The sequence below is a fragment of the Mustelus asterias genome, chromosome 23 (assembly GCF_964213995.1).
Source record: "Mustelus asterias chromosome 23, sMusAst1.hap1.1, whole genome shotgun sequence".
In the NCBI taxonomy this organism is placed as follows: Eukaryota; Metazoa; Chordata; class Chondrichthyes; order Carcharhiniformes; family Triakidae; genus Mustelus; species Mustelus asterias.
In genome coordinates, this window is record NC_135823.1 from 54,820,350 (window position 1) to 54,839,005 (window position 18,656).

The window sequence follows — 18,656 nt, forward strand, 5'->3', positions numbered from 1 at the left end:
ATCATTTTTTCTGATATTGCCTTTTTCAATCAGCTTCAACATCTAAAGTAAAATGAAAAATATGTAACTTTAATAACATTATCATTTCAAACTTAATGAAATTATGCTTGATTGAGTTGCCCACTGTTTGCTTTTATCGTGCATTCCAAAGTTATTAAAACTGTAGAATAGAACCATAGAATCCCAACAGAGCAGAAGGAGGCCATTCAGCCCATTGAGTCTGCACTGATTTAGCATCTCATCCAGGACCACCTCCCTGTAATGCAACACATTGCTTATCCTTCTAAACTACACATCTTTGGACACTAAGGTGCAATTTAGCATGGCTAATCCACCTAACCTGCACATCTTTGGATTGTGGGAGAAAACTGGAGCATCCAGCGGAAACCCACACAGACATGGGGAGAACGTGCAACCTCCACACAGACAATCACCCGAGGCCAAATCTAGCCTGGGGCCCTGGCACTACGAATGCCTGGAACACACTGCTGGCGGAAGTGGTGGAAGCAGATTCTATTACAAAGTTGAAGAGGCATCTGGATAGATACATGAATAGGCAGGGAATAGAGGGATATGGAACACGTAGACACAAGAAAATATTCGATTCGGGAGGCTCTGTGTTGGCACAGACTTGGTGGGCTGAAGGGTCTGTTCCTGTGCTGTACTGTTCTTTGTTCTTTGTCTGTAACTCATTCATCAACAAGGCCCACATTGGGGACGACTTGCTCCTTAAATTTCCAAAGGTCCTGGCTGTTCAGTTCTCTTCTTTTTTGAACCGAAAACCAGCACTCACCAGCATCCTGCTTGGTAGCTAACACAGAAGCAGTCTTTTCCTGCCCTTCACAGAAATTGATGTTCTTTTCTCTCCCACTCCATGTCCCTTTGTCTGAATCCAAAAAGCAACTGTCTCCTTTCTTTGTCAAGGTGTGAAAACTATCGCTTGGCTTTCAGTGGGTTTCGATTTGGTTTCTTTCCCCATTATAACCAGATCACATGGGCCTGTCTCTGGGCAGAGGTTTAGTATGACCAACATCTGCCTATCCAAAACATTCTGTTTCACCTTAAGTTTGATTTGATTTATTATTGTCACATATATTGAGATATAGTAAAAAATATTGTTTCTTGCACGCCGTACAGACAAAGCATACCGTTCATAGAGAAGGAAAGGAGGGAGTGCAGAATGTAGTGTTACAGCCATAGCTAGGGTGTAGAGAAAGATCAACTTACTATAAGATAGATCCATTCAAAAGTCTGATGGCAGCAGGGAAGAGGCTATTCTTGAGTCAGTTGGTACATGATCTCAGACTGTTGTATCTTTTACCTGATGGAAGAAGGTGGAAGAGAGAATGTCCGCGATACGTGGGGTCCTTGATTATGCTGGCTGCTTTGCTGAGGCAGCGGGAAATATAGACGGAGTCAATGGATGGGAGGCTGGTTTGCGTGATGGACTGGGCTTCATTCACATTTTAAAACATAACTATGTTGTAAAGTTCAACATTTGTAACAATGTTTGTGTTTTAATGAATCAATGGGATGGGGGTGGAAGGGAGAGAAGAGGCTGGGTGGGAGCTTTTGTACATGAGCTGTGAGGGGTCTCCGAATATTCTTCCTATCATCAGTTCCCCAAGTTATAATCCAGCTCTGAGATTCAGTGATTGTGGGGATAGGGTGAGAAAGCCTGGTTGATGTAGAAGGTCAGCCTTGATTGTTGTTAATACTGTTAGAGACTTCAGTTCTGCTAGCCATAACACACACTTCATCCTTTTTCTGATATTGTCTTTTACAATCAGTTTCAACATCTGAAGTAAAGTGAAAAAAATGTAGCTTTAATAACATCATTTAAAACTCAGTGAATTATGCTCGATTGTGTTGCCCACTAAAGAACAAAGAAAATTACAGCACAGGAACAGGCTCTTCCGCCCTCCAAGCCTGCACCGACCATGCTGCCCGACTGAACTAAAACCCCCTACCCTTCCAGGGACCATATCCCTCTATTCCCATCCTATCCATGTATTTGTCAAGACGCTCCTTAAAAGTCACTATCATATCTGCTTCCACTACCTCCACCGGCAAGTTTCAGGCATCCACCACCCTCTGTGTAAAGAACTTGCCTCGTACATCGCCTTTAAACCTTGCCCCTTAAACCTATGCCCCCTAGTAATTGACTCTTCCACCCTGGGAAAAAGCTTCTGACAATCCACTGTCCATCCTGGGGGGGAAATTTGCTAATGCTCTTCGGGAGGGTTTAAACTAATTCAGCAGGGGGATGGGAACCTGAATTGTAGCTCCAGTGTACAGGAGGTTGAGAGTAGTGAGGTCATGAATAAGGTTTCAAGGTCGCAGGAGTGTACCGGCAGGTAGGAAGGTGGTTTGAAGTGTGTCTACTTCAACGCCAGGACATCCGGAATAAGGTGGGTGAACTTGCAGCATGGGTTGGTACCTGGGACTTCGATGTTGTGGCCATTTCAGAGACATGGATAGAGCAGGGACAGGAATGGTTGTTGCAGGTTCCGGGGTTTAGATGTTTCAGTAAGATCAGGGAAGGTGGTAAAAGAGGGGGAGGTGTGGCATTGTTAGTTAAGGACAGTATTACGTTGGCAGAAAGGACGTTTGATGAGGACTCGTCTACTGAGGTAGTATGGGCTGAGGTTAGAAACAGGAAAGGAGAGGTCACACTGTTGGAAGTTTTCTATAGGCCTCCGAAAAGTTCCAGAGATGTAGAGGAAAGGATTTCAAAGATGATTCTGGATAGGAGCGAAAGTAACAGGGTAGTTGTTATGGGGGACTTTAACTTTACAAATATTGACTGGAAAAGCTATAGTTCGAGTACTTTAGATGAGTCAGTTTTTGTCCAATGTGTGCAGGAGGGTTTCCTGACACAGTATGTAGATAGGCCAACAAGAGGCGAGGCCACATTGGATTTGGTACTGGGCAATGAACCAGACCAGGTGTTAGATTTGGAAGTAGGTGAACACTTTGGTGATAGTGACCACAATTCGGTTACGTTTACTTTAGCGATGGAAAAGGATAGGTATATACTGCAGGGCAAGAGTTATAGCTGGGGGAAAGGAAATTATGATGCGATTAGGCGAGATTTAGGATGCATAGGATGGGGAAGGAAACTGCAGGGGATGGGCACAATTGAAATGTGGAGCTTGTTCAAGGAACAGCTACTGCGTGTCCTTGATAAGTATGTACCTGTCAGGCAGGGAGGAAGTGGTCGAGCGAGGGAAGTGTGGTTTACTAAAGAAGTTGAATCTCTTGTGAAGAGGAAGAAGGAGACTTATGTAAAGACGAGACGTGAAGGCTCAGTTAGGGCGCTTGAGAGTTACAAGTTAGCCAGGAAGGACCTAAAGAGATAGTTAAGAAGAGCCAGGAGGGGACATGAGAAGTCTTTGGCAGGTAGGATCAAGGAAAACCCTAAAGCTTTCTATAGGTATGTCAGGAATAAAAGAATGACTAGGGTAAGATTAGGGCCAGTCAAGGACAGTAGTGGGAAGTTGTGCGTGGAGTCCGAAGAGATAGGAGAGGCGGTAAATGAACATTTTTCATCAGTATTCACTCAGGAAAAAGGCAATGTTGTCGAGAATACTGAGATACAGGCTATTGGACTAGACGGGATTGAGGTTCATAAGGAGGAGGTGTTAGCAATTCTGGAAAGTGTGAAAATAGATAAGTCCCCTGGGCCGGATGGGATTTATCCTAGGATTCTCTGGGAGGCTAGGGAGGAGATTGCAGAACCTTTGGCTTTGATCTTTATGTCATCATTGTCTACAGGAATAGTGCCAGAAGACTGGAGGATTGCAAATGTTGTCCCCTTGTTCAAGAAAGGGAGTAGAGACAACCCTGGTAATTATAGACCAGTGAGCCTTATTTCTGTTGTGTGCAAAGTTTTGGAAAGGAATTTAAAAGATAGGATTTATAATCATCTAGAAAAGAATAATTTGATTAGGGATAGTCAACACAGTTTTGTGAAGGGTAGGTCGTGCCTCACAAACCTTATTGAGTTATTTGAGAAGGTGACCAAAGAGGTGGATAAGGGTAAAGCAGTTGGTGTGGTGTATATGGATTTCAGTAAAGCGTTTGATAATGTTCCCCACGGTAAACTATTGCAGAAGATACGGAGGCATGGGATTGAGGGTGATTTAGTGGTTTGGATCAGAAATTGGCTAGCTGTAAGAAGACAGAGGGTGGTGGTTGATGGGAAATGTTCATCCTGGAGTCAGTTACTAGTGGTGTACCGCAAGGATCTGTTTTGGGGCCACTGCTGTTTATCATTTTTATAAATGACCTGGATGAGGGCGTAGAAGGATGGGTTAGTAAATTGGCGGATGACACTAAAGTCGGTGGAGTTGTGGACAGTGCGGAAGGACGTTGCAGGTTACAGAGGGACATAGATAAGCTGCAGAGCTGGGCTGAGAGGTGGCAAATGGAGTTTAATGTGTAAAAGTGTGAGGTGATTCACTTTGGAAGGAGTAACAGGAATACAGAGTACTGGGCTAATGGTAAGATGAGCAGAGAGATCTCGGTGTCCATGTGCATAGATCCCTGAAAGTTGGCACCCAGGCTGATAGGGTTGTTAAGAAGGTGTACGGAGTGTTAGCTTTTATTGGTAGAGGGATTGAGTTTCAGAGCCATGAGGTCATGTTGCAGCTGTACAAAACTCTGGTGCGGCCGCACTTGGAGTATTGCGTACAGTTCTGGTTGCCGCAATATAGGAAGGATGTGGAAGCATTGGAAAGGATGCAGAGGAGATTTACCAGGATGTTACCTGGTGTGGTGGGAAGGTCTTATGAGGAAAGGCTGAGGGACTTGAGGCAGTTTTCGTTAGAGAGAAGAAGGTTAAGAGGTGACTTAATAGAGGCATACAAGATGAACAGAGGATTAGATAGGGTGGACAGTGAGAGCCTTTTTCCTCGGATGGTGATGGCTAGCACGAGGGGACATAGCTTTAAATTGAGGGGTGATAGGTATAAGATAGATGTCAGAGGTAGGTTCTTTACTCAGAGACTAGTAAGGACGTGGAATGCCCTGCCTGCAACAGCAGTGGACTTGCTAACATTAAGGGCATTTAAATGGTCATTGGATAAACATATGGATGATATTGGAATAGTGTAGGTTAGATGGGCTTTAGATTGGTTTCACAGGTTGGCGCAACATCGAGGGCCGAAGGGCCTGTACTGCACTGTAATGTTCTATGTTCTATTCCCCTCATAATCTTGTAGACTTCTATCAGGTCGCCCTTCAACCTCCATCATTCCAGTGAGAACAAACCAAGTTTCCCCAACCTCTCCTCATAGCTAATGCCCTCCATACCAGGCAACATCCTGGTAAATCTTTTCTGTACCGTCTCCAAAGCCTCCACATCCTTCTGGTAGTGTGGTGAGCAGAATTGAATGCTATATTCCAAGTGCGACCTAACTAAGGTTCTATGAAGCTGCAACATGACTTGCCAATTTTTAAGCTCAGTGCCCCGGTCTTCTTGACTACCTTCTCCACCTGCATTGCCACTTTCACTGACCTGTGTAACTGTACACCCAGATCCCTCTGCCTATCAATACTCTTAAGGGTTCTGCCATTAATGTATATTTCCAATCTGTATTAGACTGCTTTTATCATGCATTCCAAAGTTATTAAAACTATAGAATAGAACCATGGAATCCCATTCGGCCCATCGAGCCTGTACTGACATAGCATCTCACCCAGGCCCACCTCCCCGCAACCCCACACATTTACCATGGCTTATCCATCTGACCTACACATCTTTGGCCACTAAGGGACAATTTAGCATGGTCAATCCACCTAACCTGCACATCTTTGGACTGTGGAAGGAAACCGGAGCACCTTGAAGAAACAAACATAGACACAGGGAGAACGTGCAAACTCCACCCAGACAGTCACCTGAGGCTGGAATCGAGCCCGGGTCCCTGGTGCTGTGAGGCAGCAGTGTTAACCACTGTGCCACTGTGCCACCCCTTTCATCAGAGTAGCTCTGATGAAAGATCATCCAGACTTGAAACTTTAGTTCTATTCTCTCTCTACTGATACTGTCAGGCCTGCAGAGATTTTCCACCATTTTCTGTTCTTGTTTCAGATTCTAGCATCCCCAGTAATTTGCTTTTATCTTAATGGAAATGATGGAGACTGTTCTTATCACAATATACATGGCGGAGTCTGTATTATATCTATACATTAACAATATTTTAAAATTCATTTATGGGAGGTGGTCATCATTGTGAAACCAGCATTTATTGTCCATCCCTAATTGTCCTTGAGAATATGGTGATGAACCCTCTTCTTGAACTGCGGCAGTCCACGTGGTGTAGTCACAACTAGTTTGTTATTAGGGAGGGAGTTCCAGGATTTTGATCCAGTGATGATAATGAAGAAACTGTGACATATTTCTAAGTTACAATAGTATGTGACATGAAGGAAATCTTTTAGCTGGTGGTGGTGCCATGTGCCTGTTACCCCCCCCCCCCCCCCCCCCCCGCTCTCTGAGGTAGTAAAGATCATGGGTTTGGAAGGTGCGGTCAAAGAAGGGTCGGCAAGTTACTGCAGTGCATCTTGTAGATGATACACACTATTGCCACTGTGTATCAGTAGTGGAGGCAGTGAATGTTTAAGATGCTGGTCTGGATTTCTTTGTCCTGGATGGTGTCAACTTCTTGAACATTGTTGGAGCTGCACTCATAAGGCCAATGGCATAGAGTCATAGTCGTAGAGCTTTACAACACAGAAAGAGGCCCTTTGGCCCATTATGTCTGCACCAGCCATCAAGCACCTAACAATTCTAATCCCATTTTCCAGTGCTTGGCCCATAGCCTTGTATACTATGGCCTATCAATGCTCACTTAAATGCATCTTAAAAGTTGTGAGAGTTCCTGGGAGAGTATTGAGAGTAGAGAGTATTCCTTCACACTCCTGACTTGTAGATGTTTCACATAGAGGGTGTATATAGATGAGCTGCCAGAGGAGGTGGTAGAGGTGGATACAATTACAACACTTAAAAGACATTTGAACAGGTCTAGAAGGATATGGGCCAATCGAAGGCAAATGGGACTAGTTCAGTTTAGGAAACCTGGTCAGAATGGGCATGTTGGGCCGAAGGGCCTGTTTCTGTGCTTATATCTCTATGTTGGACAGGCCTTGCAGAATCAGGAGGTGAGTTACTCGCCACAGAATACCCAGGTTCTGGCCATGTTCTTGTAGCCACAGTAATTATTTGGCTGATCCAGTTCAGTTTCTGGTTAATGGTTACCACCAGGATGTTGGTGATGGGGCATTTGGTGAAAATAATGCCGTTGAATGTCAAAGGAACAAGGTTAGATTCTCTCCTGTTGGAGATGGTCATAGCCTGGCGCTTGTATGGTGTGAATGTTATTGTCTGGGTGTTGTTGAGGTCTTACTGCATGTGGACATGGGTTGCATATGATGGGGTCCGTCCTATCAGCACAGTATAGTTAGTGGAGTCTGTTCTATATGATGACAACATTTATTCCAGACTTGCTATATATACAATATTTATAGAGGGCGCTATACTCTAAACAATTGTGTTTATGTTGCAGGCCTGGACTACAGAGTGACATTGCATCTGGCAGCATCTGTACTGTAGGCTGAGCGTATATGGTGGGATGTAGACTATATGATGACTGTATATGCATATTTATGTACATACTGAGATCTGCAGCTCAAGCCTATTGAGCATTCATTGAGGTCTGCACGAGATGGGAATATACAAACTTGGGAGTTAAGAGCAGGGATAGGCCATTCGGCCCTTTGAGCCCTTTCCGCCATCTGATAAGATTATGGCTGATCTGATTGTGGTATGTGGTAATGGGCTCTGTGTCGCTCATTATGATGTGATTTGATTTGACAATTGAATTTAATTTTCCGCTGGTTTAATTGTATTTCTGTCCCTGCGATGTTGTTACACAGCCTGTAGAGGGCACTATCCTAATGCAGTTCAACAATCAACCTCCATTGGGAGCCTCAATGAACCTGAATCATCCAGAGCAGGACAACTGGAAAATCTATTTCTGTTCCCTGGTAAGTAGGAGCATGTTTTAATTGTTGCTTGGAACAACTTGTTAACAGTAACAAAGCCAACAACTACTGACTTGAACGGTAGCCCGGAGCATCACAGCGGCACAGTGGTTAGCACTGCTGCCCTCAGCGCCAGGGACCCGGGTTCAATTCTGGCCTTGGGTCACTGTCTGTGTGGAGTTTGCACGTTCTCCCTCTTGTCTGCGTGGGTTTCCTCCAGGTGCTCCGGTTTCCTCCCACACTCCAAAGATACGCAGGTTAGTAGGGTTGGCCATGCTAAATTACCCCTTAGTGTCCAAAGATGTGCATGTTAGGTGGATTAGCCATGGTAAATGTGCGGGGTTATGGGGATAGGACAGAGTGGGGGGCCTGGATGAGATGCTGTTTCAGACAGTTGATGCAGACTCATGGAATCCCATTCGACCCATCCAGGCTGTACCGACCATAATCCCACACAGGCCCTATCCCATAAACCCACATAGTTACCCTGCTAGTCCCCCTGACACTAAGTGGCAATTTAGCATGGCCAATCAACTTAACCACACACCGTTGGAGTATGGGAGGAAACAGGAGCACCTGAAGGAAACCCACAAAGAACATGCAAACCCCCACAGACGGTCACCCGAAGCCAGAATTGAACCCGGGTCCCTGACACTGTGAGGCAGCAGTGCTAACCACTGTGCCACTATGCCAACTCGATGGGCCAAATGGCCTCTTTCTACACTGTGGAGTTTCTAGGGTTCTATTCTAAGCTATGGAATGGCCAGGTGACCAAGTCCTTATGAAACAAAATATGTGGAGGGGTGCTGGTTGTTATAAGAGTAGGGAAGGGGTGTGGATGGAGGGGGATGGGTGGCGGGAAGGTGGTGATACCTCCCCCTGGTGGCCAGCACGTGGGCCCACATGGAAACAAAGAGGCAAAGGACAAGAGGAGCCTGGAAATCAGAAATATAAACAAGCAACACAATGCTGGAAATACTCAGCGGGTCAGGCAGCATCTGTGGAGGAAGAAACAGAGTTAACGATTCAGGTCCAGGTGATCTTTTGTCAGAAGTTTCCAGCAGGCTGCCCTGGAGGTAAAGGACAAAAACCAGCAGCTGAAGTAAGGAGAAGGGGCAATCCCTTGAAATGCAGGTCAATCGATCACCCGACTGTCATTCTGAGATGTGGCGGGCGGAATCTTCGCAGACCCTTGGAGACACACTCGAAGACAGGAAGCAAGATCCGAGATGAGGGCCAATAAAAGCACAACACCGCGGATGCTGAAAATCTGAAATAAAAACAGAAAGTGCTGGAACAACTCAGTGGGTCTGGCAGCATCTGTGGAGAGAGAAACAGAGTTAACACTTCGAGTCTGTATGACCCTTCTCCAGAAATAAGGGCGTTGTGTCGGTAACATGATTCGTTCCTGCCCCCGTTCTCTTGCCGGAGGCAGGTGAACATTAGCAGTGGCCACCGGCCTGGCCTATTTTGGGTCAAAACCCAATTAACCAGTTAAAATAAATGAAACAAACTGAGGGAGCTACTAGGCCGGCAGGAGTGAGGAACCAGCAGCGATCAACTGAGAGCCTAATGAGGGGATGGGTCTGGGGGTGAACGGGGTGGCTCTGTTCCCCTCCTCTGGGATCTTCCCGGCAATGGAGTGAACTCCGCTGAGTGCCGGGCCCGGCTGCTCCGTGAAGACAGTGGTTAACACTGCTGCCTCACAGCACCAGGGACCTGGGTTCGATTCCCGGCTTGGGTCACTGTCTGTGCGGAGTTTGCACATTCTCCCCGTGTCTGCGTGGGTTTCCTCCGGGTGCTCTGGTTTCCTCCCACAGTCCAAAGATGTGTGGGTTAGGTGGATTGGCCATGCTTAAAATTGCCCCTTAGTGTCAGGGGGACTAGCTAGGGTAAAATTCATGGGATTATGGGGATAGGGCTTGGGTGGGATTGTGGTCGGTGCAGACTCGATGGGCCGAATTGCCTCCTTCTACACTGTTGATTCTATGATTCTAAGACTGCGTCCTGGCGTCAGACCAGGTGGCCATCGGAGCTCGAAGACTCCATAAACCAATGACAGAGGTGAGGGTTGGAGAAGCCTCATCCACATCCTGAACGAGGGCTGTTGATGGTGGGGCATTTGGTCAGAATAATGCCATTGAATGTCAAGGGGACAAGGTCAGGTTCTCTCCTGTTGGAGATGATCATTGCCTGGCAGTTGTATGGTGTTAATGTTATTTGCTACTTGTTGTCTGGATGTTGTTGAGGTCTTACTGCATGTGGACATGGGTTGCATATGATGGGGCCTGTCCTATCAGCACAGTATAGTTAGTGGAGTCTGTCCTATATAATGACAACATTTATTCCAGTGTTGGTATTATATGTACAATATAAACACATAGGGGTCTATATTCTAAACAATTATGTTTATGTTGCAGGCCTGGACTACAGAGTGACATTGCATCTGTACTGTATGTTGAGCGTATATGATGGGATGCAGATTATATAATGACTGTATATGTATATTTATGAACATACTGGGAACTGCAGCTCAAGCCAAGGGGATTCCAATCTCTCCCCCCCCCCCCCCATTTTCAGGAGGTCTACCAGTTTTGGGCCTCTTTATTTTTGAAATTTGAACACTTCCGTCGGTGCGACCATTTTGAAGCCCCCTCCTGCTCTTCTTTTTGCTTGGACTGGGGTCCTTGGCCTTCCAAAGCTTTGGGCTCTCTGTCAATGGCAGGTGTCAAGGTCGAATAGCAGGCTGAAGATGGTGTTTGAGGGCACACTGTAGACCCGTGTGTGGGAGGAGAAGGGAGTGGGGGGGGGGGAACCTGGGAATGGCCCTTACTTCCAAAAATAAGCAATGGGCAATCGATTCTGCCCGATATTGTGACATTAGGTATTTCAAGGTATGTGAACCATTTAACCCGGTATTAATGTCTTTAAAAATGTTCAAGATCATTGGTCATTCATAAATAGCACAAAGGAAAGGGTATTCTCCAGAATTAAATCAAAGCAGGAAAATCCTTTCTTACTTGTGTGTGTTACCAGAACTTCTGCTTAACTTTTTCTTTAGACGAATACATGGATAGGATGGGAATGGAAGGATACGGACTCTGTAAGTGCATACAGTTTTAGTTTAGGCAGGCATCATGATCGCGCAGGCTTGGAGGGCCGAAGGGCCTGTTCCTGTGCTGTACTGTTCTTTGTTCTCTTTGTTCTTTCAGTCCTAACCTCTATATAGGTCGAGTATCCTTTATCTGAAAGACCGATTGCATTTTGGATTTCAGAAAGTTTCAGTGTTTGGATACCAGTAAGCTAAGGCTAGGCTGGCTGTAGTCTGAAGTAATAGAATGGCTAGAAAAGTGAAATGTATCACTGATTATTAAATACAGGGTACCCGTAATATGTCTCTTTTTAAGGTAGGCGGCAGAGTGGTTAACACTGCTGCCTCACAGCCTCAGGGATCCGGGTTCAATTCCGGCCTTGGGTGACTGTGTGAAGTTTGCACGTTGTCTGCGTGGGTTTCCTCCGGGTGCTCCAGTTTCTTTCCACAGTGCAAAGATGTGCAGTTTAGGGGGACTAGCCATGCTAAATTGCCCCTTAGTGTCCCAAGATGTGTAGGTTAGATAGGTTAGCCTTGGGAAATGTGTGAGCATTATGAGGATAGAGTGGGGGGGTGGGCCTGGGTAAGATGCTCTTTCGGAGAGTTGGGGCAGACTCCATGGACCAAATGGCCACCTTCTGCACTGTAGGATTCTATGATTCTATGTTCGCCACAAAATACACAAGTACAAACAACTTGACTTCCCGCATTAAAAGTCAATGAGGTTCCAAAAGAAGTGGGGCTTTTGGGTGTTTTCTCAGATCTATGGATAAAGTACACTTGACCTCCTACAGTGAACTTCACCTAACATACACCAACAACCCGTGGTAAGGTGGCGCTATTGAATGCAATGTTTTTTATTTTTGAAGAATATTATAAATAAAACTTAAATAAACTCAGTCCCCATCAACATAGATTCCATAGACATGTACAGATATACTTTGTTCAGACTGATTGTGGGGGGGGGGAGGGGAGATCCAGAAATCCCTGGGGTTGCGAAGTAGTTGAATTTACACTTGGGCAGAATATGGATCCATCCCAACTCTGATATCATTCCATTGCATTTGGATCAATTGCAACAACAATCTGCATTTACGTAGCATTTTTTGCATAGTCACTTTACGTCAGTGTTATCAAACGAAATTGGTCACTGATCCACATCAGAGGACATTAGGAGGTTGAGGAGGCAGGCTTTAATGACTGTTTTTAATGACTGTTTCCTCCACCCTGTACCAGGGTACAAGAGTCAATTACTAGGGGGCATAGATTTAAGGTGCGAGGGGCAAGATTTAAAGGAGATATACAAGGCGATTTTTTACACAGAGTAGTGGGTGCCTGGAACTCGTTGCCGGGAGAGGTAGTGGAAGTGGATATGGTAGTGACTTTTAAGGAGCGTCTTGACAAATACATGAATAGGGTGGGAATAGAGGGATATGGTCCCCGGAAGGATAGTGGGTTTTAGTTAAGTCGGGCAGCATGGTTGATGCAGGCTTGGAGGGCCGAAGGGCCTGTTCCTGCGCTGTAATTTTCTTTGTTCTAAAGGAGGGGAGAGGAAGGATGGGAGGCGTCAAGAGGGAATCAATGGATATGGGAGCAAGACTGAACAATGGAATTGAGGTACAGAATCAGCCATGATCTTATAGTTAATTAATGGCACAGTAAGCCAAAGAGTCTAATTGATCTATTCCTGCTCCTATTTCGAATACAAATATACATACGAACATTCAAAGATATGAAGATTAGGTGGATTGGACTTCCTAAATGGCCCAAAATAAGTGGGGTGACGGGAATAGGGCCTGGGTGGGATCGTTGTCGGTGTTGGCTCGATGGGCCGAGTGGCCTCATTCAGCACTGTAGGGATTCTATGACGATAAGTAGGAGTAGTCAACTCGACCCCTCAAACTTGCCCCACCGGTCAGTAAGATTTGATTTGATTTGATTTATTATTGTCACCTGTATTAGCATACAGTGAAAAGTATTGTTTCTTGCGCGCTATACAGACAAAGCATGCAGTTCATAGAGAAGGAAACAAGAGGGTGCAGAATGTAATGTTACAGTCATAGCTCGGGTGCAGAGAAAGATCAACTTAATGCAAGATCATGGCCGATCAGGTTATAACCTCAACTCCACATTCCTGCCTACCCCTGATAACCATTCAACCTCCTTGTTAATCTAGAATCTATCTCGCTCTGCATTAATATTATTCATAGACTCTGCTTCCACTGTGTCTGGAGGGAGATTTACGACCCTTTGGGAGAAAACAATTCTCCCAATTTCCATCTTAAATGAGTGACCCCCTTATTTTTATATGATCCCTGTGCTCTAATGAATTCCAGAGCCCTGGGCCTAAACTGTTAAAAGCATGGCAGACAATGGTGGATTGATAAAAATTGGGCATCTGTAAGATGCCAGGATGAGAGAAGCACAAAGATGGAGGTTTGTGGAGCTGGAGGAGGTTACGGAGAAAAAGAGAGGGTGATTTTCTATTCTTCATTCGTGGGTCATAAGTGTCGCTGGCTGGCCAGCATTTATTGCCCATCCCTAGTTGCCCTTGAGAAGGTGGTGGTGAGCTGCCTTCTTGAATCGCTGCAGTCCACGTGCTGTGGGTTGACCCACAATGCCGTTAGGGAGGGATTTCCAGGATTTTGACCCAGCGACTGTGAAGGAACAGCGATATATTTCCAGGTCAGGATGGTGAGTGGCTTGGAGGGGAACTTGCAGGTGGTGGTGTTCCCATTTATCTGCTGCCCTTGTCCTTCTAGATGGAAATTGTGTGGGTTTGGAAGGTGCTGTCTAAGGATCTTTGGTGAATTGCTGCGGTGCATCTTGTAGATAGTACACACTGCTGCTACTGAGCGTCGGTGCTGGAGGGAGTGGATGTGGTACCAGTCAAATGGGGCTGCTTTGTCCTGGATGGTGTCAAGCTACTTGAGTGTTGTTGGAGTTGCACTCATCCAGACAAGTGGGGAGTATTCCATCAGAAGACCAGGGAAGGGTTTGAAAAGAAAGATGAGAATTTCCAAATCAACCTTAACTTCTGATGAAGATCATTAAGATCATTTAGCAGTCATTATTGAATTATTTATGTATTTCAAAATTACTGATTTATTTTCCAATCAAGTTGTCAGTGTTGTTGATATAAGTGGACAAACTTATTTGACTCTGTTATTTTTAATAGAGATTTTAACCTGTTTAGAATAACTGAGTCTTGTCCTAGAGAATCAATTTTGGACATGAAACGCTCAAATCTAAAATTGCCACTGCACCACCAAAACACACACAAATGAAAATGGTAAATACCAATTTCTGGTGCTGTGAAATAGAATCTGTCTTTTTAATTTCCTCCCCATCTGATGGCTCAAGTTCAAACATGGGCATATCGCAGCAAGGGGCCACTGGATAGCTATCGGAACAGGAATCTCAGTTTAAAGCCAGTTATAGCATCCGGCAGTTATCCCACGTGTGATTAGCTAACACAGCAGTGTTCCGGGATCAATTCCAGACTTATTGTTGCTGCAGGCAATGCCTCCATAGTCTTGCCCCACCAATTCCTGTAACCTTCTCCATTGCAACAGCTCACCCTCTCCCCAGTGGCCTCTTCCACTTATTGTTGCCTCTTGTGCATACCCAAGCCCCCATCCCTTTCACAAACCAGTGACTGCTGGTGCCTTTAGCTGCCTGGGCCTGACGCTCTCCTGAATAAGCAACCCCCTCCCCCATCCCACTTCTCACCATTTCGGACCCTACTTGGAACTTAGATCTTTGATCAAGTTATTGGTTGTCCCTCCTAAATATCTCTTGATCTGGGGGGAAGACGGATCAGGATACTGAACTTGTTGATCAGCCTTGATCATAATGAATGGCGGAGCAGGCTCGAAGGGCCGAATGGCCTACTCCTGCTTCTAGTTTCTATGTTTCTACCACTCCCCCCTCATGTGTTGGCAGAACAACTTGACTGTTTTGCTTTGCAGATTGAAAATTTGCATAAATGCTAATTGTAGTTCTTTCCTAATCAAATCTCAATGTACTTCCCGTCTGTAAACTGACTGTCAGCTTTTTTTTATTCATTCATGGGTGCCGCTGGTTGGTCAGCATTTATTGCCCATCCCTAGTTGCTCTTGTTCAGAGGGCAGTTGAGAGTCAACCACATTGCTGTGGCTCTGGAGTCACATGTAGACCAAACCAGGTAAGGACGGCAGATTTCCTTCCATAAAGGACATTAGTGAACCAGATGGGGTTTTCTGACAATCGACAATAGTTTCATCGTCATCAGTAGATTCTTAATTCCAGATTTTTAAAATTGAATTTAAATTCCACCATCTGCCGTGGCGGGATTCGAACCTGGGTCCCCAGAACATTAGCTGAGTTTCTGGATTAATAGTCTCACGATACTACCACTAGGCCACTGCCTCCCCATCAATCACTACTGATAGAGAGAACTTACATTTACAAAATACCTTTCACAACTCTCATGACATCCCAAAGTATCTATTGCATTGTAGGAAACAGGACAGCCAATTTGTGCAGGGCAAACAGAAATGTGATGGTGACTAAATAATCTGCTAAGTGAATTTGGTCAGGGGGTAAGTAGTAGCCTGACCTGTAACCTGTTCTTCGAAATCTGCTATATGGTGTTTTATATGTCCATTTGAGAGAACAAGTAGTCTTGGTTTCACCTGAAAGATAGCAGGGGGTGACATGGTGGTATGGTGGCACAGTAGTTAGCACTGCTGCCTCACAGCGCCAGGGACCCGGGTTCGATTCCCGGCTCGGGTCACTGACTGTGCGGAGTCTGCACATTCTCCCCGTGTCTGCATGGGTTTCTTCTGAGTGCTCTGGTTTCCTCCCACAGTCCAAAAACATGTGCGGGTTAGGTGCATCGGCAATGCTAAATTCTCCCTCAGTGTACCCACACAGGCACCAGAGTGTGGCCACAAGGGGATTTTCACAGTAACTTCATTGCAGTGTTGATGTAAATCTACTTGTGACTAATAAATAAACTTTCCTTTCCTCACAGTGCCACGGACCTGGGTTCGATTTCCTGCTTGGGTCACTGTCTGTGTAGAGTCAGCACGTTCTCCCCGTGTCAGTGTGGGTTTCCTCCGGGTGCTCCAGTTTCCTCCCAGAGTCCAAAAGACGTGCTGGTTAGGTGCATTGGCCGTGCTAAATTCTCCCTCGGTGAAACCGAAGTGTGGCGACTAGGGGATTTTCGCAGTAACTTCATTGCAGTGTTAATGTAAGCCTACTTGCGACTAATAAGTTAACTTAACTTACCTCCGGCGGTGCAGCACTCCCTCAGTACTGCTCTGACACCTACCTTGAGGAATGTAGGCAGCACCAGAAGCTACCAACATAAAGCTTAGGCTTCACATCGACCATGTGAAATATTATTATCTAATATTATAATGTAACATTAGATTGTAATGAGCATTGAAATCACACTGTGCTTGCTGTTTTCTTCAGTCCATTTCGAAACTAGTGAAGATTGTGAATGCAAATCCAATTATCAGTACCTCCCATATTGCTGACATGCACTGATGCAGCCACTGAAGGGTTAATAATCCCAAGGCTGTTGCTGCACATCTGTCAGCCATCCTCATTTGATTGCCAGGAAGCTCTACTGCCTGTGTCCCTTATCCAGTAAAAATGGACAACTGGGAGTGATTGCAAAAGCAGCAACCTAATCAAGCAACTTAAACATCATAAACAGGGAGGATGCAACGTCATTAACTCGCAACCGGCAGATGTGCCATGAAGTGTGCTTGCGGCGTTGAGATTATTCGGGGTATATGTGTGGAAGTTTACGGCATGCCACTCACAATAATGCTTTTACACTTATGCCAGCCCAGGGTCCCTGGCTGGCTGGGGCTGCTGCTGCAATATCCTGTTCTATGGATGCAGGATAATAACATTTGCAATTATACAACTGCTTATCACATCAAAACATTCAGAGTTGGCTCTGTGTGGTAAACCACTGTTAGCTTATTGCCTGTGTGTGTGACATGTCTAGACACATCCCTGCCGGCCCTGCCCGGGACTCCTCCCCCACCCCGGTCCAGGCATAAAGGCGACTGCTCCCCATCCCCCTGCCTCAGTCTGGACCAGTTCATCGACATGGGTGTGCTCCAAGTCTTTTGCAAATAAAAGCCTATTTGTTCTTGCATACAAACTAGTCTTTGCTTGATTGATGGTGCATCACTCTGCACCCCGAATGACCTTTCAAAGTGCAGCCACTGTTGATGTGGGATTGTGAGAGAAAGACATTGAGATGCAAGTGTGACAGCAGTTTGCTGCGGACAATGGTCTGTTTGAGGTTGTGCGGTTGTTTGAAGGCAAGAAGTGGGGCTGTGGGGATGGCCTTGGCGAGATGTTCGTCTTCATCAATGACACGTTGAAGGCTCCGGAGGAGATGCCATAGCTTCTCCGCTCCGGGGAAGTACTAGACGACGAAGGGTACTCTGTCCACCGTGTCCCGTGTTTGTCTTCTGAGGAGGTCGGTGTGGTTTTTCGCTGTGGCGCGTCGGAACTGTCGATCGATGAGTCGAACGCCATTGTCCACAGCAAACTACCCAGCCTTCAGGAGAACAGTGACCACGACACCACACAACCTCTGCAAGACGTGCCGGATCATCGACACGGATGCCATCATCTCACGTGAGAACACCATCTACCAGGTACACGGTACATACTCTTGCAACTCGGCCAACGTTGTCTACCTGATACGCTGCAGGAAAGGATGTCCCGAGGCATGGGGAAACCATGCAGACGCTACGACAATGGATGAATGAACACCGCTCGACAATCACCAGGCAAGACTGTTCTCTTCCTGTGGGGGAACACTTCAGCGGTCACGGACATTCAGCCTCTGATCTTCGGGTAAGCGTTCTCCAAGGCGGCCTTCATGACAGCGCAGAGTCACTGAGCAGAAACTGATAGCCAAGTTCCGCACACATGAGGATGGCCTAAACCGGGATGTTGGGTTTATGTCACGCTATCAGTAACCCCACAGCTTGCCTCCTGGACTTGCTGGCTGTCCTGTCTGGGGACAATACACATCTCTTTAACCTGTGCTTAATGCTCCCTCCACTCACATTGTCTGTATCTTTAAGACCTGGTTGGCTGTAGAGATTCGCATTCTAATCAGTATTCTGTAACTTGATTTTGTGTCTCTGTGCCGTGTTTGAGAGCAGATTTCCACTCCATCTGACGAAGGAGCAGCGCTCCGAAAGCTAATGGTATTTGCTACCAAATAAACCTGTTGGACTTTAACCTGGTGTTGTTAAAACTCTTACTGTGTTTACCCCAGTCCAACGCCGGCATCTCCACATCATGCCTATTCTCTCCCCACTGAGGCTGTCAGACCTGCTGAGATTCTCCAGCAATTTTCTGTTTTTGTTTCAGATTCCAGCCTCCTCAGTATTTTGCCTTTACATTATCGTGATGCAAGTGTGGAAACTTCATTTAATGGCAACCAAAGTTGCCTAAATGGACCACCACACACCCAGTGTCTGCCCAGTAA